Source organism: Scomber scombrus, chromosome 17 (genome assembly GCF_963691925.1).
Source record: "Scomber scombrus chromosome 17, fScoSco1.1, whole genome shotgun sequence".
In the NCBI taxonomy this organism is placed as follows: Eukaryota; Metazoa; Chordata; class Actinopteri; order Scombriformes; family Scombridae; genus Scomber; species Scomber scombrus.
Genome location: NC_084986.1, coordinates 18,447,911 through 18,475,002, shown reverse-complemented (window position 1 = coordinate 18,475,002; position 27,092 = coordinate 18,447,911). Strand labels below are relative to the sequence as shown.

At 39.5% G+C, this 27,092-nt stretch overlaps 1 pseudogene; it reads right to left on the bottom strand.

Moving 5' to 3' along the window:
- Nucleotides 1–4,416: 4,416 nt before the first annotated feature.
- The window catches only part of LOC133997373 (apolipoprotein B-100-like), a 40,109-nt pseudogene continuing 17,433 nt past the window's right edge, over nt 4,417–27,092 (bottom strand).

Below are 27,092 nucleotides of genomic sequence, written 5' to 3'. Positions count from 1 at the left end.
GTATTTTTGGTTCCACCTCCAAATACTAGGACATCTTTGCTGTTGGGATGATCCTTGATTTTGTTAATTGTACCTGGTGAGATTGCGGAGAAGAGAAAGGATGAAAAATATTGTGTAGGGTTTCTGAAATAAACACTAAATAAACAAGAGATCTTTAGTGAAGTGGATCATAAGCATTTTATAAATCACTGAACATTACCAAGCATTACCTTGGTCTGACCAATCCCCTGAACCAGAGGTTTCCAGGTCATATCCTGAACCCTCAGAGTCTTCTTTAAGGGCAGGAAACTAAATGAAGAAAAAAGGAAGGATGATGATATTTAGAAAACAACATCACAACAAGACTGTTTATCGTCAACACATAAAAACAGACAAGAACAAGAGAAGGAAACTTATCAAGAGGTTCTTCTTAGAAGAGCAATAAAGACATGAATCATGTCTCAGATACAAAGTCCTATTGGAAGTCTCAAAAGCACACTGTGGCTCACAAACCCAGGATGATGCAAGTGATCACATTTTTATCACCAATAAAAAAATCACAAGTAAGAATAAAGCTCGACATAAATGATCATGGCACTCCATCCATTTGGCATGGAAGTCAAAGTAGCAGAGCACATATTTTGTATTGAGATGAACACTTTCAATACAAAACAAAGAACAAAATGTGAAAAGAGCTTCTCTCATTTGACATATGTGGTGGTTTGAGTGTTGGAGCAGAACTGTAGGAGCGTAACATAAAGTTAGAAAGCTCTTCCTCTCTCTTCCAGATAACACGGCTCTATTAGTTAATGATCCATAATCCATGAATGACTTTGACCTTTGTGACATTTGAAGGCGCAGGCGATGACAAGCTGAACTCAGTGGTGAGGACTAAATGGCCTGAATCCATTGTAACCAGCACACATTACTTCAAGGTTTTTTACAGCCACATTTTAGTGCTAAACAAGGTGAATAATCAATAAAGAATAAAAAGTTTGCTTTGGAATAAAGTACGGCTGATTGCTCAGTCGTAAAAGAATCTGTGTATCTTGGAAAGACCTGAAGAGTCACTCTGTATGAACGCTGGCAGAAAATAAAATGTTACTTCCTGGAATAAGAAACATCATTACGTATAGATTGAGATCTCTTTTTCAAGAGAGACCTGAGAGCAAGAAAATCAAAACAACAACCAATTAATAAAAACTGTTACAAAAGTCATAAGCTAATAAAGCTAATAAAGCCATAAAATCTCTATGAGGTGTGAAAGACTTTAGTTTGAGGGCAGTCTCCAGTTCATTCCATTTAAAAGCTGGCCAACACTAGTGCATTTCATATGAAATATCAAAAAGGTTAGTGGATGGTATACTGTAGTTATTAGATTTACATGTTTCAAAAGATGTGAGATAGTGTGGAAGCATCAATGGGAGAGATTTATGATTTATTTTAAATGATTATTCCTTCTTGCCTGTAAGTCCATCCAGCTGTGTGATACAGAAAACAGTGACTGTGATAAACAGCTGCTGAGGAAATGATGGGGCAGATTATGATCAAAAATCATCAGAAGAAAATGAAGTCCTAATAAAACAAACTCATCAGAAGAGCTACAAGATGAACTTTGTGGAGAGATGTTCCTCTGTTTCTAAGGTCAAGAATGAAAATGACCAAATGGACCTCATAATGAGATTGTTTTTTCAACCATGCTATTAATGTTTATTTCTGGAAACAGTGTTAATTTAAGAAATGCTCTTTTTAACTTGTGACTGATCATAACGGACCAATAACAAAATTAGTGATACATTCCAGATTAAACCACAAGTTTTGGGCAGTTTCAAAGCTGAACACAGAGCTTTATGACCATCAGGCCAAACCATATTCTAGTTTCTATTCCTCATGAGAAATGTCTCTGGTTTGTTTGTTTCTCCCAAAGGTCACGTATGGCTTTCATGCTACAGTATAAACACATTAAAGCTGGGTGAACAGTGGGTGCATTTTCCCAAAATCCCAATGTTTTCTGTGTGTGTGCATGTCTGTGTGCGTGTGCGTGTGCGTGTGCGTGTGTGTGTGTGGAGGACAGATGGATGATTTAGATTTTAATTTGTTATTGATGCAGATGAGGAATGGCTGCATCCAATCATAGGGGGAAGCCGTGTTGATAAAGTCTAGTACCATAGTATATGTAAGTTTCTATATAGTTGATGTATACAGTATTTTGATATAGTATGTTTTCTGGAATTTCAACTGAAAACCCATTTATAGATCAAATTCACAAGATGGGAATGCCTTTTCCTGACGAATTTAGTGAATTGAACACCTGAAAGATCAATCATCATACTAAATCTGTAAAGCTATATTACCACTAGGTAGTCCTTCTGAATGCTTTGCAAAATCTCCTAATGCAACCAAAACATTTAACAAAAAGATACCTCACTATAGGATAGAAACTCTCATGAAAGAGCAGGGTGTGTATCATCATATTACTCACCACTAGCAAACAGGCAGGTTGCCTACTTAAATACTGCTGCATGGTTACAGATTCAACTATGTAATAGTATATAAAGGAGTTAAAAGGAGCCTGAAGAACTACAGCATTTAATTGATGTTTGCACACTATTGAGTTAGTAATAATTAAACAATAATATAATATATAGATTATAATTTGGAGCAGGGATATTGTGTATTAAAACATGCATTTTTTTTCAATTAAGCACGCATTTGACTGCATTACATCTAGTTGTGATGGATTAAGCTATATTCTATAGTGGTATTTCCACTGTGACCTCAGTAACTGCCAACAGGACTATAATAAAATATCAGATATTTGTGCTGAATGGCCTGTTATAAAATAATTTCAAAAGATATCAAGTGATTTCAGCAAGAGGTGTAAAATCCATAAAATGGGAAGTGTGAGTTTATCAGCTCAATAACACTTTGTCATTATTAATTGTACTGAATATCATATTTTTCTTGGGGAAATCATCCCATGTGACAACTAATGAATGTTAAACAAGCCATGAGAGACACGAAGAAGCCTACAAAATGATTTAATTTCAGATGACTGTATCGAAATCTAATTGGTTTATTTTAAGTAAACTCCGATAAACAGTAAACACGCTGACGTTATCATCAGAGCCACTTTGAACGGTAGTAAAACCCTCGTCTTAATCAGGAAGTGAGAAAGGTGAGCTCCGAGAGGAAGAACAAAAAAAGATTACAAATGACTCACCGACATGTGGACAGGACACATGAAGCCCAACACTACGAACAAAAACGCAGTTAGAAATATCCTCATGTTTCAAATGAGCTGGTGTTCAGTGTATTTTGTCCAGCTTCCTCTTCAGGATCTCAGCAGGTGTTCCGATTAAATATCAAGCCTCAGAAGGGCTGTAGAAACCCCGCCTACCTATATAACCTGGAGAACCTGCCCTCACTGTCAGCTCTGCAGTGCCACAGGTGCACCAGTGATCACAAAGCCGAACCGTCTTAGCTTCTATATTACAGAAGTTATACATCAGTGGTGGAAAAATGTCGTTGATTTAATACCATGAATTATTTATAGTAATATCTACAAAGAAATATTAAGTACAAAAAATATGTGATATACAGAATTGCCCCTTTTAGAAGCAGTGGTTCTTAAAGAGGAGCCCTTGAGGATGTTCCAGGGGGTCCCCAGCAAAAAGAGGGGAATCATTTATTTTCACTTTAATTACATCACAAGTCTCACAATGATAGAATATTTGACTATTTTGGCCACTTTCTGTAATAAAACATCTAAACAAATTCTTATCAGATGGGGGCTGTAGGCTAATTTATGTCACTTCAGGGGTCCTTGACCTAAAAAAACCCAACTGAAAACCAGTTTGTGTTTTAATGAATGATATATATTTATTATTATTACATTAAAATACTGTAGTCTGAGGGTATTCCATTACAAGTAAAAGTCGTGAATTCAAAATGTTATTTAAAAAAAACAAAACAAAACAGAAAATGTACTTCCAAGTATTCAAATTACAAATTAAGCAGACTGGCTTGTAGGCTAGCTGGAAGGCCAGTTACCCTGGCTCTCTGTGTGGATCCAACTGGAGCTCTGATCCCAAGTTTGTTATTCGGGTTAAAGTGAGAAGCAGCTGACAGAAGTGGGGCCTGAGGGGAAAGCGCCAGGACTGTCAGGGTGAAAAAGTCCATAGTGAGAAGCACAGGTATGTGGCAGAGAAGGTGATAAATTGGTCATATTGGCAGAAATGTTCATTTCAAGCAGATACTTAATATTAAAGTGTTTATCAGCCGATACAGATGACATACCATTATTATCGTGCATCCCTAATTTTGGACTCAGATTACTGCATTGGTTCAGTGTTTGCTTCAGAAAATTGTAATTTTTACAAGTTTTACTCATAATTTTAGAAAACCAAACGAGGAAAAACCACAACAATGCAGGTCAAATGTTAGAAGAACGGTTTAATCATACATAGTCACAATTCTGCTTCCAAAAATGAGTTTGTTTTCTTCATCTAACATCTGGAAATGTACATAAGGCCACCTGAAAATGTACATGACTTTGACAGTGTGACAAAACTCATATGTTCATATTTATATAATTGACAATATTTTACATTGCTTTTGCTTACAAGGTAGTAGCTGTTCCAAAATACAGCACTCTTCTGTACAAAAATAATTCATGTCATATCCTGTGAAGTTTCCATGGTAGCAGAGAGGACTAAATGCAGCCTCAGTTTTAGTACTTTTTTTCCTTTTTTAAACTGTCACACATCAGAAAGACTATCAACAGTGGATGTTACAGCTCCAGTACAAATAGAGGCTGGCCTTTCCCATAACAGATTAAAAATAAAAACCATGCCAGATTGTAAATTCATAAAGTTTTTCTTCTTCTTTAAAATAACACTTGATCAAATAAAACTGTATACATTATATTCAAGGGGAAAGGAGTGATGAATATACACACATCAAAATGCACAATTTTGCCTTTTTCCCCCAAAGTGTAAAAGACATCCCATTTACAGCATAAACGTTTACAAATGTACAACTGTACAGACGAAATAAAAGCATCACTACAAATTTAGCAAGGCCTGTCAAACACCACGACTAGACATTTTTCAATTGAACTAATAATCTTACACTTATTAACTGCACATATACTACATGTATTCTACAATTATTCATATGAAGCAAAGAAGCTGTCACTACAAGCATTACAGGTGACTTGTAAAGCTTCCGATGGCCCCACCAGCCTCCACCAATGCACTTGCACACCCAACCAAATGAAAAAAGAAACTTTAAAAAAACAAAAAACAGAACCATTAAAAAAAAGGTTCTTTTGAAAATCCCTTTCTTCAATTTATCCCACTAATTCTGGTTCATTTCATCTCTGATGTACAAAAGCCGGGATAAGCTCCTTGTCACAACTTTTTTTTTTTTTAAACATACTCTGACCTTCAGGCGGTGGGGGTCCCATCATTGCTGCAAGCCCCCTACCCAAAAGCAACAATTTACTCATACATAAAGATGCTATACATTGCTAAACTACTTCTACGCAAGAGATGATTATTCAGTACATAAAGATACCGTTTTCTAGGGCAGTGTTCATCTCAAAACTACAAGACAGATAAGATGTTACACAAAACATGATAAAGAAAAAAATCATTCCAAGGATTAAAACCTGTCACAGCATGCCAATGCATACCCCACTCCCACCCACTATCCCACAAAAAGCCCCCCACTACGGTAATTTCACGTGAAGATTATACCAGGTTACACGCCCACTGTACAACCAAACCTCATGCTCTGCTTCTATAAGTTAATGGTAACGTTTTATCTTGCATAAACCCAGAGTGATCACCTGGATGAGGGAAAGTAATACAGCTCAAAATGGGGCTCAGTGGATGCAAGCAGCTCACGTTTTCCTGTAGGATTTAGTACCGAAACTTTTCAGACCACTAGCTGCTTGTCAACGGGGTAAACGCTTGAGCCGCTTTGCCTGGAAAAACGAGGCAATGAAAAAGGCAAGAAAAACCCACCATTGGAAAACACTACCCTAGACTAAAGCACCAATCCCCAAAGCCAAGTTCGCAAACTGGTCGCCGAGACCTCTGGGTGACTGTGGCACCTGACACATAGTCCTCACCTGTGGACGGAGGCGTTTATATCCATCCATACTATGTAGTGCTATTTGAAAACTAATCCATCAGCTGCTTTGGCATGGGAAAAACATTTTTACTGTGCATGGGATAATATACAAATATAATATTCAATTGCCTAGACTTAATTAGAACAGCTGACATAATAAGTCTGGTTACAAAAACAAATGGAATTTTTGTTAAAAGGATCACTCAGTTTAGCCTTATAAAGTCACTTGCTGGTGTTAATTGTAAGAATTGTAAATTTCAGCAAATGTGTATAAGTTTTTTTTTTTCTACACAGAATTTACAAGGTAAAAAACTAAATGTACAAGATAATATGAAAACCAGTCAAATACATCAATTACATCATTAACAATGGGCTTGTGCTTTACCCAGGAAAAACGGCCTGCTGACTGTGCGTCCCCTGGGGGCCATGCTGAGGACCTGCACCAGGGGTGGCAGAGTGGCAGGGGTCAGTTGTCACAGCGTTCTTAGGTGAAGTTGACATGTCTTTTTTTTCTCCTTTTTTTTTTTTGGTAATTCCCAAAAAGTGGGATGACAGAGGGTGTTAAAGGCTAAACCCCTATGGCTAAGGAGCATCTCTCTCACAGAACAGGGGGTTTGGGGCTCCTACTCCTCCTCCACTTCTTCAGGGGATCCAGGGTGTCAATGCGACTACATGAGGCCGTTCGTGGGGCCACCGATGGGGCCCAGTTCAGATCCACTCTTCATGTAGTACTTTTCTAGCTTGGCAAGAATGTGTTTCCCATAGGTGTACTTGCGCAAAGTGGCAATGTGAGGCCGGATCTGAAAATGCAGCGAGGGCAATAATCAAGCAATTAGCTGACAGAAAATTATTTAGCAACAGAAAGTAAAAGTCATTCTAGCTGCAAAACATCCAACAATTCATAGATTCCTGCTTCTAAAATGTGAAAATTTGCAAATTTTATAGTTTTCAATGAATGAAAGTTATATATCTTAAGGTTTTGTACTGATGGTCATAACACAAAAAAACTAAACAAAAACAAGTAAAATGGGCAGATTAATTGATAAAATTAGTTGCAACCTAATTTCACCAAGTCCAACACATAAGAATATAGGAGAAACAAGAAAATCAAGATACATCAACATTCCCAAGTCAAATACTCAATTTTTGCATAACTACAAAAAAATTACAAAATAAATAGTGTCACTACTCGCTCAAGCACTCAAGTTGGTATAAAAAGGCAAAATGTTCAGAATGTATCACTTGTTCTTCTGTTATCACTTTGAAATTAATGAAATAAAAAAGTATTTTCACAACCACTAAATCAAAGTCTGGACTTTCTGATGATTTTAAAAAGTTTAACATCACTTTTGGAATTTGAATCCAGAAACTGCACTTTTTTCATTTGGTCCAAATGATATGAATTCACTAGAACAAAGCTGTGCACCATCTTGCTCTGCATACAGTCTCACTCTACCACAATATCTGAACATTCAGTAGTTTACCAACCTTGTGCATGATGATTTTACGCTGAGCAGGTTCTGCCATGTCAATCATTCTTTGGACAACATAGTTGGCGTACTGGTCCTTCATCATGGTGTATAGGGCGCTGTGGGGGCCATCTTTCTGGCAGCACACTTCATCTATGAGCAGAGCTCTCTCAGCACGCGAAGAGTGGATCACACATTTCTCAACAACATTACTGATGAAAAACAGACAGAAGATTCTTTTACAAACAGATTCATAACTGTGAAGGAGTCATAGTGACGACCAGTCAGGGAAGATGCTTTATTTATTGTTCAGGCTCGCTGTGATGTTAAAACCATTTTCTCTTGCCATTATTTGTGGCATGACTCATAGGCAACAAACAAACAGTAACGCTGGGTAGAACACTTTCCAACCACATAATTTACGAATCTCTCGCTGACCTACAATTTACAAGTGTCTGTGGTTATGAGACATTCCATTAAATTAAATTTAAGGGTAGGTAACAAGTTGTTAATGCCTTTTAGTATAGGTCATGATACACTTTAAAAAAAAATCAAAATATACAGTTTTACATACTTAAATCATTCAACAGTGTAAAGGGGCTCTGATAGAGCAAAAACTATAATTCAGGAATCATTTTGAGAAATAAGACTACATTTTTTTTTCCCTCTCCATAGGGCTTGGGCACATGATGTCATTTAACAGTCTTGCCTCACTGATCTTTAGTCAACAGCTGATTATCGGACTGGTTCCTGCAATGTGCTTGTGGTCAACCTGCAGTATGTAATAATATTGTTCTGCCTGAAGCAGGGCTGCTAACTGGGTTGACGTTTACAGCCTGTATTTCCAGTACAGCTATGATTGTTCGGTTCACTGAAAGAAGAGGCACTGGCAAATGAATCTTACAGTGAATGAAATGATTAACTTGTGATACAATTGACCCATTTGATTATGGTTTCCTTTATTGGATTAGCTGTGCATTTATTCCATCAGCAAAAGAAGAAAACTGGTGTGTGAATAGCAAAGACAGTGGACAGTGTTAAGGTTGTTGATGAAACTTAAAGGGGAAAAGAAACAACAAAAACATATAGCCATAGCAGTAAGTCCCTGGTAATTGAACATATTTTTGGGGGGGATAAAAATCTGAATGAGTTTTATGAAACATTGTAAGGTCAGAGGGAAAATCTGGCAATCTTGTCAACCCAGATAGTCTTCTGCTGCTAAATAAAAAACATGGCTTACCTTGCAAATTTGTGTTGGCTCAGAATAAGAACCTTTCCACGGACCTCTGTGACTATCTTGCTCTTATCCTCAGGTCTGCCGTGCTCCAAAACATGCTGAATGACGTAGTTACCGTACTGATCCTGTAGGAGGCAGTGGAGGTTGTAAGCACAACGCAAACAGCGATCTCAATATTTATTCATCACATAGAATCAGTGAGACACCCTTAACTCTGATACTCATGCACTACTTCTCACCATTCGTCTTAATCAGTGTGAAAAAAAATCATGCATCTCTACGATGATAGGTAGACGAATGAGTGACACCCCCATTTGTAGTCTTACAAATACCCTTACGTCATCACTGCGGAAGGTCAGACAAAACAGATGCTGCTGGTTTGGAGTGTTGCTGACCAAACAACACAACCAATAGCATCTTTGCCCCTTCAGAAATGGGTGATAGACAGTTATGGGTGTAGTTTTAGTGTGACAAGATGGAGACAAAAAAAAACCTCACCTGACCAAGCAACAAATAAAACCACTCTGAAAAGATCTTGTTAAAAGTAGTAATTTGTTGGGTAGGTAATGTGATCTCCACCTTCAATTTTACACTATTTGCCTTCAAATGCATTTCCTGTCAATCTGTTTTAAGACGAACCTGTATCAATTTGTGCTTGGATTTGACTTTAAGTCAAGTATTCAAGCTCAACATAAGTATTCTGAGGACTACATATGTGCAACTTAGTGGTCCAAAGAGTTTCATACTCTTGGGGATCTTCTATCAAACAGTTCAAGAGAAAAAATAAATAAAACAAAAACAAACAAACAAAAAAAAAAACATTGAGAAGATAGACAAAGAAAATCAGATTGATCAGGAAATGCTGTAGGCAAACAAGAGGAATCATCAGACAGCAGGGAAGTCTTGTGAATCCTCTGTGGCATAAAGCAAGAAGGGGGAGGGGAGGCAAGAAAAAAGCTCAGTGGGTTAGGAGAAGGCCTATAAAAAGGTGGGATTTGAATAACTATCTAAACGTTAAATCAGATTATTTTATAATAAATTTAAAAAAAAGAGATAAAAAGGGAAAGAGGAAGGAAGCACGGAGACATCCGCGAGAGAGAGGCAAATTGCTCTGACCTTGAACAGTGCATCACGGGACACTGTATAATATGTTTTGGGTGTCATCTCCAATGATACGCCTTGATATTTCTAGATGGAATAAGTGAGGGGGCAGGGTGGATGTTTAAATAATCACATATGTCAGATGTAATGACAGCTAACAGTACAAATACATTCATTCTTACACTTTACATTTAGCAGACCACAACTACACAGGAACAATGACAGGCTAAAAATATGAAATGTTCAAACACAGAGGAGACATGCAAATACACAAGACAAGCACACATCTCAACAATGATCAGTCACATCTAGCAAAACAAACGTTGCATCTGCAATAAATTTGGCCTCTGAAAAATGAAAAAAGATTGGAGACAGATGTGCTCACCTGGCCCAGCTGTTCAGAGTGCTGGTGCAGCTCTTCCAGGATGGGCAGAGTCTGCTCCTGGGTGCAGTGCTCCAAAATCCTTTGGATAACTCTGCAACCATAAGGGTGTGTAGACAGCACAAACACCTGCAAAAACAAGAGGAGAACAGTTGGTATGTAGTAGCACAAATATTACACCAGAACTACAATATTATAGCTGCACTAAACTGGAGTAAAAGGGACCGTTAAGATGGTTCTTTGCTCAGTTTTTATCCTTAGGCTGTTTCTTTAATCTATGGAAAATCTTAACTTGGCTTGTTCACAGATTCTTGTACTGCCTTTTAATTTCTAGTATCTCATCACAACACTTTCAGTAGTTGTAGAAATCTGAAGTCAGCCTTGTTGTTCAGCCACGACTGCACAACACTGTGCTCTTTGTTGTTTTACCATTAATTACTTTTAACTCCAAAAGACATTTCAGTTTCAGTTCAGCTTGTCCTTTTTATTATTAGGTCACATGCTTTTGATAACCTGAATAAAACTAATTTGATGCAACTGTCCTGTGTTTGATTCTTTTTTCTGTATTTGGGTCATGTTTCTGACCACTGATCTGGTTGTTTCTTTTTACATTCTTGTATTTACATAAAACAGTGCAACTGGTTAAAGAAAATAGATGATCCACTTCAAAACTGAAAGCTGATGGAAGACTCAATGGGGTTACATTCCCATTTCTTCTAACTCAAAAGTAGATTATATGGACAATGAATGTGCAAGAACTTATGATAATAACAACAACCACCCACCTGGCCCTGGAAGGCATCAATAATGAACTGCAGGGCTTGAGGCTGCACACATTCGATGCACTTCTGCACCACATGGTTGCCATTCTGGTCCTTCACACACTTCAACACATGGCCATCCAGCTCACGGACAATGTCGCTCTGAAATGAAGAATACAGGGTACAGGGGAATTTTTTACTAAATGTCACTGCCAAAATTTAAGATTGCAGTATGTTGGATAAAAACCCCCAATAAAACAAGGTTTGAAAAAACTTTTAAAAAAGTGAAATCTCACTTACAATTACCTGCTGGTCAGAGGAAATGGACTCCAGGGCTTTCTGAATGACCCTGCAACCATACATCTGCAACGCCAGAGGGAGGACATGTCCACGGATACGTGTTGCCAAGGCCAACTTTTGGTCTGCACTTCCAAACTGCAACACACACAAAAAAACTATTGCAGACATGCTACAAAGACACTCGCCTTTTTAGTTAATTGGTTACTGGAATGACACCAGGATACACTTAAACTGTCCCCACCTCAAAGAACTTTTGGATGACATAGTTCCCAAAGACATCAGTCATCAGCTGGTATGCTGCCTGCAGAATCTCTCCAAATACCATCTGCCTCTCAGCAGGAGTGGCCCGCTCAAGCTTCTGCTGGATAAATCTAGATCGACAAGATTAGAACGAGTTGAGATAGAATATAAAGAAATCAAATTTTACCAATACATCTTTCTTATGTTACGATTTAAACTGATGAGATCCAAAATTTAAAAAGATATTTCAAAGTGCCAGAATGAAGCTGCGGTTCAAGTCAGAAAACATCTCTCAGCCACCTGGATCCATGTTGATCTTGAGAGAACTCCACCATGTGTCCTGGCAGGTCACGGAGCTGGAGGTTTGGGAAACGGTTGTTCCTGAAGTCTTCCAGTAGGCGGCTGCGCCCAGATGGCATTACATCTGAGCGGCTGTAACGGGGCCGAGATGGAGGGAACAGCTGGCTGCTGGAATTGAACAGACTGGATGTCCCGCCGGTGCTCCGGTACTTGGCTTCAGCACCGGGTGCTGCAGAAATGTAACGCCCGCTACCATTCGTCAGGCCACCTAGGATTACGGGGTGATAATCATGACCGGACACTGTTATCACTGATAATAGTGACATTAGTTGAACATAATACAAAAATATTTGTTTCTGGTACAACATAGTGAGGGAACTTAAATATAAGTTATTATTTACATAATACTCTTACAGAAGACCAAATGTACGTACAATTGTATTGTGTAGATTGTTCCCATTAATATTAGACTTACCGAGGTGAAGGCTGGAAGAGGATCCATGAGAAGAGGGCAGAGATGGTGGAGGAGTGAGTGGGGAGTGGCCTGGTGTGAGACCAATGGGGCTGGGTGAAGAGGAGTAACCCAGGCTATTGTAAAAGGGCTGGCCGATGGGAGTTAAACTGCTGCCGCCTCGTTTGTATAAGTCAGAGCTTGCCAATAAGGAGTCCCTGCGAGATACGCTGCTACTAGTAGAGCTGGAAACTGAAACAGATAAAAGAAAAAGAGGAGAAATGTAATATACCAACAAGCAATTGTGGAAATATCACAGAGATATTGTTATATTACTGAAAAATCTAATCGTAAAACAGTAACAAATTAAACATAAAGATGATCCGAGAACCAAAAAACACTTTCTTTTTTACTTGTACTTTAGTCACTGACCTGAAGAGCCAAAGCCTCCGAGAGCAGAGCCCAGGCCGACACCAAGGGAGCCACCGGTGCTGCTGAAGCCCAGGGAGGAGCTTGGTGGTTGCTGGGCAGCAGAGGTGTGTGAGAAAAGGGAGCTGCTCTGAGAGGTGTTAGGGACTGATCCAGAGCCGTAGAACGAGCTAGATGGCAGGCCGCTGCTGGGTGGGGGAGCCTGTTGCTGCTGTGGCTGGGGTTGAGGTTGAGGCATGGAGCGGTACAACCCGTTGGCTGGAGGACCAGACATGTTGTTACCAGAGCCAGATGCTGACACCGCAGCTGCTGGTGAAGGGAGACAGGGCAGTATGAGGAATAAAAGGAGAGCAGAGGTCAACACGGCGCAGAGTAGTATAAATGAAGTAAGAACAGGGAGAAGTCAACATGTGGCTTTGTTAAGGTAACAATGTAAAAAGCAGTTAAATTTACTATGAAATGAGTATGGGGTTAGTTCTAAAAGGCAGAACTGACATTGGAAATCACTGTGGATCAAAGAGACATAGTTTAAGTCTACATGTGTTTGGTGTGATGATATATGTCCAACATCTTTTCCACCAGGTACTTAAATATTTGAAATTGAAGATTTTAAATGTGTAAGAAGTTGAAATTAGTTTTGGTCTATCACCTATGCCTTGTTTCAAGATACTGAAAATGATCTGCAACTACACTACTAACCAGCCTGTGCTGCAGCAGGGTTGATGAGGAGAGGAGTCTGGACTAGACGAACTGGCCCACCTAGACCAGTACGGGCACCCGGGCCCATCACCAGGGTCCCATTCTGGTCATAGTACGCTGCAGGGGCCAACACCTGATAACCTGAGATGATGAGGAGAACAGCAATTAGAGATGAATATAAAACCATTTCTTAAAAAGACATTCCTTAATAAATTGTGATCTTCACAGGAGAAAACACAATTTACAATGTCAGATAATTATGTGGTTATCACAATTCAAAAATCCTGCTCACAGAACATTTTGTAGGGAAGATGACTGTTTGGCTATTAATGCCTTTGGGTAAAATGATGGTATAGCAGCTGTATGAAGTCTACCCACCGGACATTCCTGCGTATGCCAATGCAGGGTTTGCAGCAGCTGCAGCAGCTAGAGATTCCTGCTGACTCTGCTGGCTTTGCCCAGGCGTAAGAGGACGCTGGTTGTTTCCTGTGCGCATAACCTGAAGAAGATGTCAAGGACATTGTCATACCCACAGACTGCCAAAGTACTGGATAAAACCTTTCCAACATATTGTGCACTTTAGGCCCCGAAAACTTAGTATCAAATCTACATTTTCAAATGAGTAACAATCCAAATTCAAGTGGTTTGATAGATTTTATTAATTGTGACTTGGAAACATTAGCAATCAACCCAACAACTGCTGTGTGCTTGGATTCAAATGCTGCAGATTAAGCAATACTTACAAAAATGTTGTGTCAGAAACAGTCCTAAATCTAACACAAAATGAGTGTGTTCACATATACACTCAATGCCCATAGTTAGAAGCTGTATAAGAATACAAGTTTTCAGGCCTTCCAAACATTTTGCAAGTAAAAACCTGCTCTTTATACAAATTAAATAGAAATAAATCCCAAGCACAATATACTTTTCTAACATATACACTGTACAGATCAAATGGAGATGGAATGAACATTATTTAAATCAGGGAGAATCAGCCAGGCTAAAAGTATATGAACTAAATTATGCGTTCTTACCTGTGGTTGGCCTGGCCCTGGTCCCTGATTGGATGCTTGCTGATTAGCTGAGTGATTGGCAGTAGATGCAGCCTGTTGCTGAAAAAGATTGGCTGGATACACACCCCAAGGAACACCATAATACTGTGGTGGAACCACTGTGGGGCCTGAGGAAAACATGTTGGTGCAACTTATCATGTTGGCACAACAATATCATGTATCAAACACTGCTGCATAAAAGTGATATAAATATGCTATATGATCACCTGCAAGCGTGGCTGCTGCTGCCAACCCAGCGGCAGTGTACGGATCGGTTCCAGGGGGGCCCGCATTAATGATGTAAGGGTTTGGCACAAATGCAGGAGTGAGGCCAGCTGAGTAAAATGATGAACAGCCATGTAATTCACATTTCCATATCAAATCTCATTCAAATGACTCCAGTAAAACAGTAAAAGCTGTTCATGAGGCAAATTCAGACACATATAGTTCAACTGTATTACAGAACACTCACGCTACATACCGAGTAAAACACAGCCTGTCTTACCGAGATGCTGCTGCTGGGCTGCAGCCAGGGCATATTGTTGCTGCTGAGCTGCTGTGAGCTGCTGAACAGTCAGGGGATTAGATCTCTGGAACAACTGGAAACAAACAAACAAAACAAAAGTTCACAATCTGTTTTACAAATGTTCAATAAGAACTATTAGTAGAAATGGTTTGGGGTTAAACAGACCTGCTGTTGAGAGTTGTAGTCAAACAATCCTACTGGAGTTCCCGAGGAGTCCACTTGAATCTGGTTACCAGCATAGTCAAACTGGAGGGACTCCACCCCAGCCTGTTGCTCCATACCTCCCATGTTGTGGGCCTCTTGGTTCTGAAAGTCCTCAGTTGGGGCCTTGTTCTGAGCTGGGTTCTGTTGTTGGAGGACATGGGCGTGGTGCTGGCTGATCATCTCCAAACCTGTCTGACTGGGACCCATCCTCTCCACAGCCTCAGTGGGAGAAGCTTGACGGCTTCCAGGGGTTGGACTGGGTGTGCCAAGAAGTTAGGTGGCAAGCAAGACAAGGGATCAGCAGGAGGCAAGCAAGACAAGGGCACTTGGCTTGGGTCTTGAGGAGTTGTAATATTTATTTACCAACAAATAGCTTGGACTGTACAAACAGTGCACTGCTATGTTCACAGCTATACTGCCTCACTGTAACACACCCGCTCTCTCTCCACTGCTCATTTATTACGCGCACAACCTGCGCACTGAGATATCCTTTAAAAGGAGCTACAGTACTGGTATAACACATTTTAGTAGTGATAGTAATTTACTTAAAATCACATTATTAGGGTAGGAAAAACAATTATCAATCATCTCTGCAATCATCAATATATAATCTGTGCCAATTGGAGCATCAAAACAACAAATATCAGGACAGTGATGAGTTAAAATAGCCTCCAGCATTTGTAAAACTGAAGGATTAAATAAGGGTGTAGGAGAGGGATTAAGAAATTAAATTATAGCTCACAGCCTATTATAAAACAGCAAATACTTATTTTTTTTCCTTCATGTTACTCTAAAAAAGAACACCTACTTGAAATCTTTGCAGTCTCTGTCCATGCCATTTAGCAGACCTCTTCCATTGGCTTTAGCAGGATCACTCTCCTCTCCCACCTTCATCTCTGGACTCTTATCCTCTTCAAACGGGGACACGTTCTCTTGGGCATCACTCTTCTCTCTACCATCTTGGTCAGTATCTCCTCCACCCTATATTAATAATAATTCTGAGTAAGACTATGTGCCACCCATGGGAACAGGGGTAGAACAAGCAACTGAGTGAGAAATAATGAGATTGAGGCGTTTGACTTACATAGCCACCATTCCTGTAGCGACCGTCCATCTTGTCACCAGGAGAGGAGCTCAGGACATACTCCACCATGCTCACCCCCAGGCCTCCACCTTCTGAGCGAGGTGAAAGCACAGAATTGGCATCACCATTCCCATGGAAACTCTGGCCTGGTCGCCGCTGCACCATGATTGGCTGAGACACTGAATGATCTAAATGAAAAGTTGTGATGAAATATCTAAATAGTAACAGCCACGGAGAAGTAATTTAAAAGGAGTAACTCACGAGATGATCCCCATGCATTGTCCCTCCACTCCTCTCCAAGAAGCATCCCTTTCCTTCCATCCTTAGCCAACTCATCAGAATCCCATAGCTTTTTTGCTGGCAAAAGCTATAGATGAAAAAACACATTTTATGAGGATCTGTAAGATGTATGTGTAAGTGCAGTGTTGTATTTGAAAGATGTTACTATTAACATGGCCTCAGAGCTGCAACAATTATTCCATTAATAAAAAATGAATTATCATCTATTATGATAATTGACTAATAATTTTAGTAATTTTTAAAGCAAAAACTCTCGATTTAATGATTTTCCTTGTCAACCAAAACAGCAAACTGAAAACAGCCATTTTTCCTCTATTATCATCCTCTATTACATTCTGTAGCTCCAACAATTGAGAAAGTGATCACCAGATTAATCAATAATCAAAATAATCCTTAGTTGCAGCTCCACTTGGCTTATTTACTGTTGTCTTGGTTAGCAAACCCTTTTCTAACTTAAAGTGGCACTAAATCAAAAATCTATCTGTAAGTATGATCACTCCAAACTGTTTTTCCTATAGATTTGAAGGTGGCTGTAGAGAGACTGTAGTTAGCTAACTTCATAAAGAACAGATTATGTGCATTTCAAGTATCCTACAATATGTTTTAATGGTAGGAAAAAACCCAAATACTATAAGAATATCTCAATGGAAACAATGGAAATAACCAATCACACTTTGTGTTTTTATCTCTTATTTTCATTTTGACTTTAAAATGTATAAAAATTGGGAACTGACGGATCTTGCTTACCTCTCCCATCCCCCTTGACTCCAACGCAAGAGCTTGAAAATCATAGTTCATTTCATCCACAGCACGGACCTGAAACAAAGGGGAGGACAAAGAATATAATTTAACACACCAAATTTTGATTCAACAATATCCAAGTAATACTACCTAGCGGAGACCACAAAATAGAGATACGTTTGTTTTGCTCTGAATTTGTACTAACTAAATTGCTCACTTGAAAACATTTTGGTTCTGTGAAATAAACAAGCCAACTACAAATGGCCTTAGCATCAGTTCAAAAAGGTCCTTCAACCAATTAAAGATTGTTGTTCAATACAGAAGCATTTTACATTAAGTTTGTTAATAATCACCACAATAGATTTTTTAATGGATCTTTATGGAAACATAATGTTTACATGTGAAATGTATAGTTGTCCCAATACAAAACTTCAACCTGACTTGACTGTTGAGTCTAGAGATCTTTGGCATAAACCGCTACCTTTCATTTCATCAGGCCGACTGATAACCCCATGGTTAGTCCACTGTTCACATGGGGGCCTGGTTGAACAAAGGTCATACGTGGGGATATAAAAGTGAAGAACCTTTGCTCAGTAAATGATTTAGATGCCATGTCTCCTCCCAATTCAAAAGGTTAGAATGGTTGCCCTAAACCAGGAAATTAAAGAGGAACAATTTGCACCAATTCCCAACTGACGATTTGTAAAAGATACTGAAAAAAAACCCCACCCCAAAACAGAACAGCTCTTTTATGCTGAAATTATAAAAAAGGGGTGGCTGTTAAAATTGGCTACCTAATTGGTGTAGATGAGACAAAACCAGTCTGGTGTGGTGGAAGATTATTATCTAACCTATTTAACTACATAAAACCCATATTAAGATCACTACCATAATAATAATAATCTTGAGTTCTATTACTTTCTTGAGAGTATCCATTAAAATAATGCACGTCTACTATTTATAGATTATGTATTAACCATAAATCAGCTCTGTTGGCAAATTTCACTTGGAAGCATTAAATTTAAAAAACGTGGGTTAACTGAGATAAGTTAAAAACCAGAAACCTGAAATATTTACATTTTGAAAATATAAAAGCGTTTTTATGTGATCTAATCACAAGTGGACAGCTCTAAGTACAGGTGTGAATGTACCCAAGATGCATTGAGATCTGATCGCTCAAGCCACATTCAGCGGTGATCTGGGTCACATATGGCCACATTCTTTAGCAGTGTGTGCGCGAATGTGTCCTGGGCCATATTGAAGAACTGGCTACTCAACTGACATCCTCTGCATAAGGTGGAAGTACATACTAATTCACGAACCATCTGTGTCATATTAAAGTATGAAACAACAAGAAGCAGCCACAACAACAGACTAAATGGATTATGGCTGCAGCTATCGATTATTTGTGTAATCGATTATTCTATCAATTATTTCATCGATTAATCGAATAAATTATTTTGCCATATTAAATAGCGAAAGTAAAGATAAGGACAAAAAAAGAGTCTCTGAAAATGAACAATCAAGTGGGTTTTATTCTAAAACTAAACCCACTTATTGCATTTAACTTCAGTACCTTCTTAAACAAATAAATGAAAATAATAATGCAGTAAAGTCAAATGACTTTGAAACAAGACATATTTAAGATTTATAACTTAGACAATTTATTGCATTTAAATTCAATGCCTTCTGAAACAAATACATGAACTTACTTACTTTTAGTGTGACTGATTTTAATTTTTGCATCATTAGGCTACCATGCAATTAAATGCACTAGATTGCCCCGCTCCTCCTACCTCAGGTTTTCAGTGTAGAGATCTGAGATCAACCTCCCTGCTCCTCTCCTCATCTCCTACTGCTGACTGGCTGATTGAGATCTTCTCAGCTGGTAGAAACTGATAGTTCACTAACTAGAACAACAAGCTCAATGATCCACAGGGTGACGTTATAAATAGAAGACATGACGGGCAAATAAACAATAGAAAACCGATCGGTTTGGGTGTATGTGTGTGTGCGCGCACGCCCCTTGTCGCCCCCGACTAGATGCCGCACACACTTTGTAGTTTTCACTCTCTAGTAAACTGCTCCGCAACATAGCGAGTGACGCGATGTGCGTCAGTAATAACCATCCGTGTAAAACACAAGCAGGGCAGGTCAAATAAACGAGTGAAATTAATTAAACAAAGCTTCGATTCATGAAAAAATGCCTCGACCATTTTTTGTAATCGAATTATTCGAATAATCGTTTCAGCCCTAAAATGGATTCTAGTGGATGGAGTGCAGACGAATCTCACCGCCTGATTTCCATCTGGGCCAAAAAGTTAGATTTTGATCTTTGGAAATCTCTTCTTTTTCTTAATTTTCAAGCACACTTGGCACGGGAGGTGCATCGCTGCTTTCCGCTGGTTAAAAAAACAACAGCGCATTTGGTCTTTGCAAATGAAAATGATGTGCGCATTTATTTGCATATAGCGCTAGAAGGTGAGATCCAATCACTAGTGGTCACTTGAGACCACTAGTCTCAAGTGAGACTAAGCGGCAACACAGAGCTTTGCTCTCGCACGCGCTGCATTTATAGTCACTGTGCGGTTTTTATTAACTTAACTGTGTTTAACTAACAAATCCCACCGCACAGGGTGTGTTTGACCGGCGAAACAGTGTCACACTCAGCTCCGACACTCAGTCTCTGTCTTTTTCACGTGTTTATTTCTCTTCATTAGCAACTCCACACATGCTTTTCTTTCAGTACTTAAACAGTGATCGTGCCGTCAGCAGGTAATCAACTGAAAAACATAACATATAAACATAACTACGTTAATGGCACGGACATATTTATGATATTTAACACAAGTTACAATCACATTGTATATCAACTCACCAGCTCAACTTCACCGGTCAAAAACCGAGTCACAATAAGCATAACCACCGAAGAAGAAATACAAAGTGTACTGCTGCTGCTAAAGCGCTATGAACACCCAATGATATAAACAGTAGGAAACAATAACATGTTTGAAAAATAGGAAAACTTCACACAGTCACACAAACACACACGCACTGTCACTCTAGTGCGCGCTCTTGCTCGTTCACTCCAGATTCCGGGAGAATACGTCTAATTTGCGGGCGTCATGGAGACGCTATCAATATGCGGGACACTGCTGCGCACGCGCGCGGGGGGAGTAACATGCTTGAAAAAGGAACAAGAGCATCCTACACAAGAAGTCTTATTGGATGGGAATGTAAACTGGATGCTGCCACCAAATAAAAATGTGTTATTGGTGTCAACCAATAAAGCACTAACTCAGGAGTGGCCAATAGAAGTCACATTCTCTGGATTTTAATAAATGAATATTGATTACCTTATTTCCTCAAATACAAGACTGTAGTCGATTAAAAGCTGAGTCTCCGATAATGGCCCCGGGGAGTGGCTGACAAACCAATAAAGGCTGGCCCAAAAAACGACGGCAGATAAACTCCTGGTGCCCGTTAAGCATAAACAGTAGTTACATGGATGTAACAATTGTATTATTACATATGAAGGCCTCCAGCCAACCATGAGTGAGAGGGGAGGAGGACAAAGGAGACGCAATATCAAGAGTTACTGTTCCTCATATTAGAGTAAGTTGACTCCCAGTAACGCACTAACAAATATTTAACAGAGCAAACGAAAGCAGCTCAGAAAACAAGGAGGCTTCATACTAAAATATGATCAAATATACTTATCAAACAGAGGGAATGAGAAATCAAGGCCCTTCTCTAACATAAGCCTGATTCCAATAGAGGTCTGGTAGCCTGTTCAGTTGAGGTAAATAAAAGGTGCTGGCCACTATTTGAGGAAAATATGGTAATTAACCTTCAGACTTTAATTATTATAGCTGTTGTAACTGCTGCCTCATATCTGCTGGTTAGCTTTAGCAACAAACAAACATTTGAACTGCATGCTGGTGTCATTTACATTTAGCCACAGTGGAATAACCACTTAGCATCAGGGAGCAAAAGAATACAAGTTGTAGTGAGAAGGTCCATTTTAATTTTTCTTCCCCAATGTGGTTATGCTACTAAATGATTTATACACATTATACCTTCCTATCATAAACTGGATTAAAATGAACCTTGGCAACCCACATTTTCACCTTGAATGAGTCATTTGTTTAAAAATGAATAAATCAGGAAATCATATACATTCATTTTTCTATGCTAAATGAATGTCTTGTATTTAGAATTGCTGTCACCACATGCCATTAAGGTCTATCATTAACAAACACTTTTATGGTATGTCTAATGGGCATTGTTCTGGTTAATGAAAAAGAGTGTGCTCTCTACAAATGAACCAGTACATATTATTAGCATGTGATTATGTTTTGTTTTGTTTTTCCAATGACACTGTCAATATCTCTAGTATAGTCAGTTCTGCAGTTTAGGAAAATTTGACAAATCCTCTGCCATACCACATCTCTTCGTAAAGTAAAGTATTTGAACAATATGCAATATGTCTAATATTGATACAACATTCAGTGAAAGTTCAGACCTCATATGATGCAAAATATTGCTGTCTGTCCATCAAACCCACACTAAATTGGATATAATTTCAGTAACTGTTCTCTGAATAAAGGCTCTTTACCTGATCAATATGATTGGCATCTCCAGTTGGCCAGCGATGCTTGCTGGGTGTGCAACCTCCAAGCTGCTCCCCAGGCTGCCTCTGAAAGAAGTATCCAACTGTGGCATCATCCTGAGATCGTCCACTCAGCGGAGGCTGCGGGGTACCTGGGTTAGCACCCCTGTCCATGCCCTGTAAATGTGGGCCTCCAGGAGCTTGACCAGCTACCCCAACTGTGGCTAGGGGCCCTCCACCATGCACTCTGACAACTCCAGTCTCAGGAGCGCCATTTGCATGCAGCATCCCACCTCTCGTCTCCTGCCAGGCCACGTCATTCATACCTAGGATGCTGCATGGAACGCTCATTCCACGGGAAAGCCTAAACAAACATAACATGATGATTTAGTCAGTACATAATAAAAATTCATAATTCAAGTTAAACTATCAAATCCATGGGTATTGATAGTGACATGAAAAGCAATCATATTAGAGGACATAGCCCTTTTGCGCATCTCCACATGATTACATATCACTGAGTAAATCTACCAGACTGATTGTGTGATAAAAGTATTTAGCTGTCTGATTTAAGTAGTTTTATTTATTTATATAACCACCATAAGTCAATGTAGCTCCCATTGTAAGGTGACAGTTACTGTATCCTGGTGATCGTTTAAGTAATGAAAACTATAAGTTACAGCATATAGCCTTAATTCTCACTACTCTGTGACCCTTGAGATTAACTTTTCAAATGTTGTTCAGGTAAAGGATGCTCCAAATGGAAAAATAAATAGAATAATGGTACAACTCAAATATCTTGGCCGGGACATGACTAATTCCCGAATAGCTAACTTGACTCCATGCCATGACTGTAGATTGTAACGATTGTCAATGTTACCCTGAATAAAAAAATTACATTGCTTGGTTAACAACTGCGCATTAACAGTATGTGAGAAGTCTAAATTACCGGTTTGCTTATTCACGAATGAACAGGAAAAGAACAAAACAAGTGGCTGAGAAAGATGTTGATAGCTTGAAATTACATGTATGCTAAAGTTACCGTTAGCCTAGTGTTAGCTGGAGACCACAGAGCTAACGTAACATCACCATTGATGCAAAGTGACTGCTGATGAAAAAGACACTCAAAATGGAAATGACTTATTAATACCACGATGAGAATTGTAGTTAGCTTATGAATATGTTCCTAGCTACAACTACACATTTAACATTACCGGTCGTTTTGGCAAAGCGACGTGCCTTTTAGCAAGCTAGCTAGGACGCTAACCTAGCCAGCAAGTATGTTGCTAATGAGCAAGCTAGCTAGCCAACTTAACGGCTTGGGTGGACATTTTGCGCCAGCCTTTTTAAAAAAAAAATGTTTGTTGTTGTAGCAGTTGGTATTTATGTGGTCTATTATAGTTTTCTTTTTCGTCAATTCGTTTAATTTATCTGGCGGAATTCGGACATGTTTACCGTTATTTGACTGGAGATAGCATTAGCGATAGCAAGCTCCTTAGCTAAGTAGCTATCGCTAAACGCAGCAGGCCTTCTGTTTATTATTGGTCGGCTACGCTAGACATCATAGATAAATGTATTGTTTGACCATTGTTTTTAAGACTAGCTCGTGGCGTTTGTGTTGTTAGGTAGAAAGCAAGCTGGCTCTCTTCGCTCTAAATACCAAATTGGTTACATGCAACAAAACAAAACACGGCAACATACCTAACGTAAGAGCTAGCCGACGCTATTTGCCAAGTTGGTGTGCTGTGTGAGCCTGAAACACCAACCAAACACTGAGCGGCTGAACAACATGGCCCCCCTTCAAGTTACAAACAGAGGGGCCTTTACCGCTAAACAAAAGGGGAAATACTCACAGCACGGCAGTCGCGACTAACACATTCGCGTTACACAACCTTTTGCTTCCGATGTGAACAAATAAAGAGGAGATACTTACGCGCTGTCGTGTCGAGAGAGGGGCTCTGCTTGTTGCACGCCGTCAACCTGAATCTATATTGTTTTGTTTCCTTGCAGAGAGAGCGGTGATTTAGCAAGGCTGGATGGTCAAAGCTAAGAGTTTGCCTTCGCTGGTGCCCCCTCCCTGTAAATAGCGTGAACTACGTAGACATGCAATGTATGCCTTCCCAGACGTACCTTTTGTGCATCATGGATGGTAAATCTGCTTCAGTGTTTTTTTTTATTTCCTTGAGCACCGGCCATCCGATATCTTATAAATGGAAATATAAAATAAAAATAATAATTTCAAAAACAAGCATTTACATAATGCTGGTATAAAATATGTCTAAGTTGATTGACCCAATTATACATGCTTATTTAGTTTAAAATTACAAAATGTACAGTACATTTCACTAATTTCAGCACTCCATGTAGCTATTTTTCACTTGTTTTCAGCATTGTACCCTGTTTACAGTGTTTATATTCATTCATTGTGTGTATTTCAGAAGGTTGTTGTGTTGCTATTGTGTGTTAACTCATTGAGAGGCACTAAACCGAAGTCAAATTCCTTGTACGCCTTAACATACTTGGCCAATAAAGATTATTCTGAATGAGTCTTCATTGGATGCTTGCTAATTCAATATTGTGGACAACGTTGACTCAGTAATGATACGTGGCAAAGGCGAAAACAGTGCCCAGGGTGTGGGTATTACGTTTTAATGGCCCCTATATGAATCATATCCTTTATCAGAGCCTATGTTACAGTGGAATTACAAAAACAAAAAATCTCCCGAAATGCATCACTATACAGTTAGATTTGGTTGGTTTGGGCTGATCCTGGGTCGGGTGGGTCCTCGTGGTCCATGACCCTCCTCTGCATAAGGAAAACCGATGAGATCCAATCACCTCTTCCTTTTCAGACTGTGATCTCACCTCCCTATTTCCGATTGGATTGCTATATTTAGGAAACCACCCTGCGCTTTATAAAGAGATCGCAGTGGTTTCTGGTTAAGGTTTTTGTAGTTGGGAATCGGGAGCGGCTTTCGGGGACAAGCCTGTTTAGTCTCTGTTTGAGCATATACACTGAGGGAGCGGACACAGCTGGCATTTTTGTATTTTGGAGACTACATGTGAGCGAGAGGCTCTGGGTAAAAGGCAGACATGACAGACATACGTAAGAAACTTGTCGTGGTGGGGGACGGCGCATGTGGGAAAACATGTCTACTGATTTTATTCAGCAAAGACGAATTCCCCGAGGTGTATGTTCCGACTGTGTTTGAGACATATGTGGCGGACATAGAAGTGGATAACAAGCAGGTCCAGCTGGCTTTGTGGGACACAGCTGGGCAAGAGGACTACGACCGGCTGCGCCCCCTGTCCTATCCGGACACCGATGTCATTCTGATGTGCTTCTCCGTCGACAGCCCGGACTCATTGGAAAACATCCCCGAAAAGTGGGTCCCTGAAGTCAAACACTTTTGTCCCAATGTACCTATTATATTAGTGGCCAACAAGAAAGATCTGCGCAACGACGAGAACGTGAAGAACGAGCTGTCCCGGCTGAAGCTGGAGCCAGTGAAAGCAGAGGATGGCCGGGCCATGGCCATGCGCATTGGCGCATATGACTATTTGGAGTGCTCTGCCAAAACCAAGGAGGGCATCTGGGAAGTGTTTGAAACTGCAACACGGGCAGCTTTACAAAAACGAAAAACGCCATCAGGTAGTTGCCTCAAATGCTGTGTTATGATGTGAATCGACGCTGTCTAGAGAACTGTATAACGCGCACAGCCAAGACGTTTCCACCGCCGGGATATTGTCTGAACATGTACGGGCAGTGACCATGGTTTGGATACTCCCTCCTTGCGTTCAGACGACCTTGGTTCAACCAAAACGAATGACTGCTAAGGAGTTCTGCTGAACACACAGACCGTAATCATCTGATATCGGGGTGTGTGAAAATGCACTGATTACAGCATGTTCTTAGGTCACATGATCCTAGTCTGACTGGTGGAGGGGTAAAAAGGACAAACCACTACATTTCAGTGGAGGCCTTATTCACTCCCCCCTAATGTGGCCAAGGCCTTTCCAAAGGCCTGCTTTCAAGGCAACATTTCAATTGCTCACTTTTTGTGTTTGCATAGGCCACTGCCTTTCTGCCAAGGTTATACTTTGTAATAAGCAAAGCAGTGAAATTGCACTCGTTATTTATGTCCACATTGTATTGTAAAAGGACTGTATTAAGTTTGGAAAATTGCACAGCATCTGAACACCACAGTAATTCACAGTTTGTTTGTTTTTTTGTTTTTTTTTCTTTTTTTATAAAATTGTGAGTCCAAGCAAGGATGCCAATGGGGTTCTGTATAGTTTCCTCTGATGTTTTACACATTTCGTTTGTTTATTTTTTTGGTAATGCATTAAGTTTACAGTTAATGTCCGAAGTTTGTCAGCTGGAGGCCCATCCAAAAAGTATGTTTTTGATTCCACAGTATTAACTGCCTAGTTTAATAGTTGTTTTGCAAGGTTTCAGTTCAGTGTGCAAACAGTATACGTCACCAGAAATATCTTTTTAAAGTTAGCTTAGCATGCCTCTATTACACATTTAATGCCTGTTGGTTTCTACACAGTAACTAATTTTGGGAGGACATTGATGAAGTAGCTGCTTTTTAAATATGGCTTATGAAATAATGGTTTTATTGAAGCACATACTGTTCATGAACTCTGCACTCCAGGTCTAGCTATTTCAGAGGCTGACATATCTCAGCTGTTTCAAAGAGTTGGAAGACCTGCTTGACATCTTCTATTTAGGTACAGCTTCATTTCCAGTTATGTGGGTGATATTTCCAGACAAGACTGAACACTGGTGTGTGAGTGCTCTGCTCAATGAAACAAGTTGTCCTAGAAAGAGTTGTGATAAGAGTGGGCTATGTCACAGCTCTATGAGCCAGTAGCACAAAAACTCACATGGGATTAAGTTATTTGATGGCCATTGACAACTTTGATGGAAATGTATCATGAAATGGTATGATATCATAACCATAAAATAATTACATTAATTTAAGCAAATATCCCTTTGACTGAGACACTAGACAAAGAACTAATGTGAAGTAGTAATGTTTTCTAAAGCTGTAAAATGTTTGTTTACAGCAGTAAAA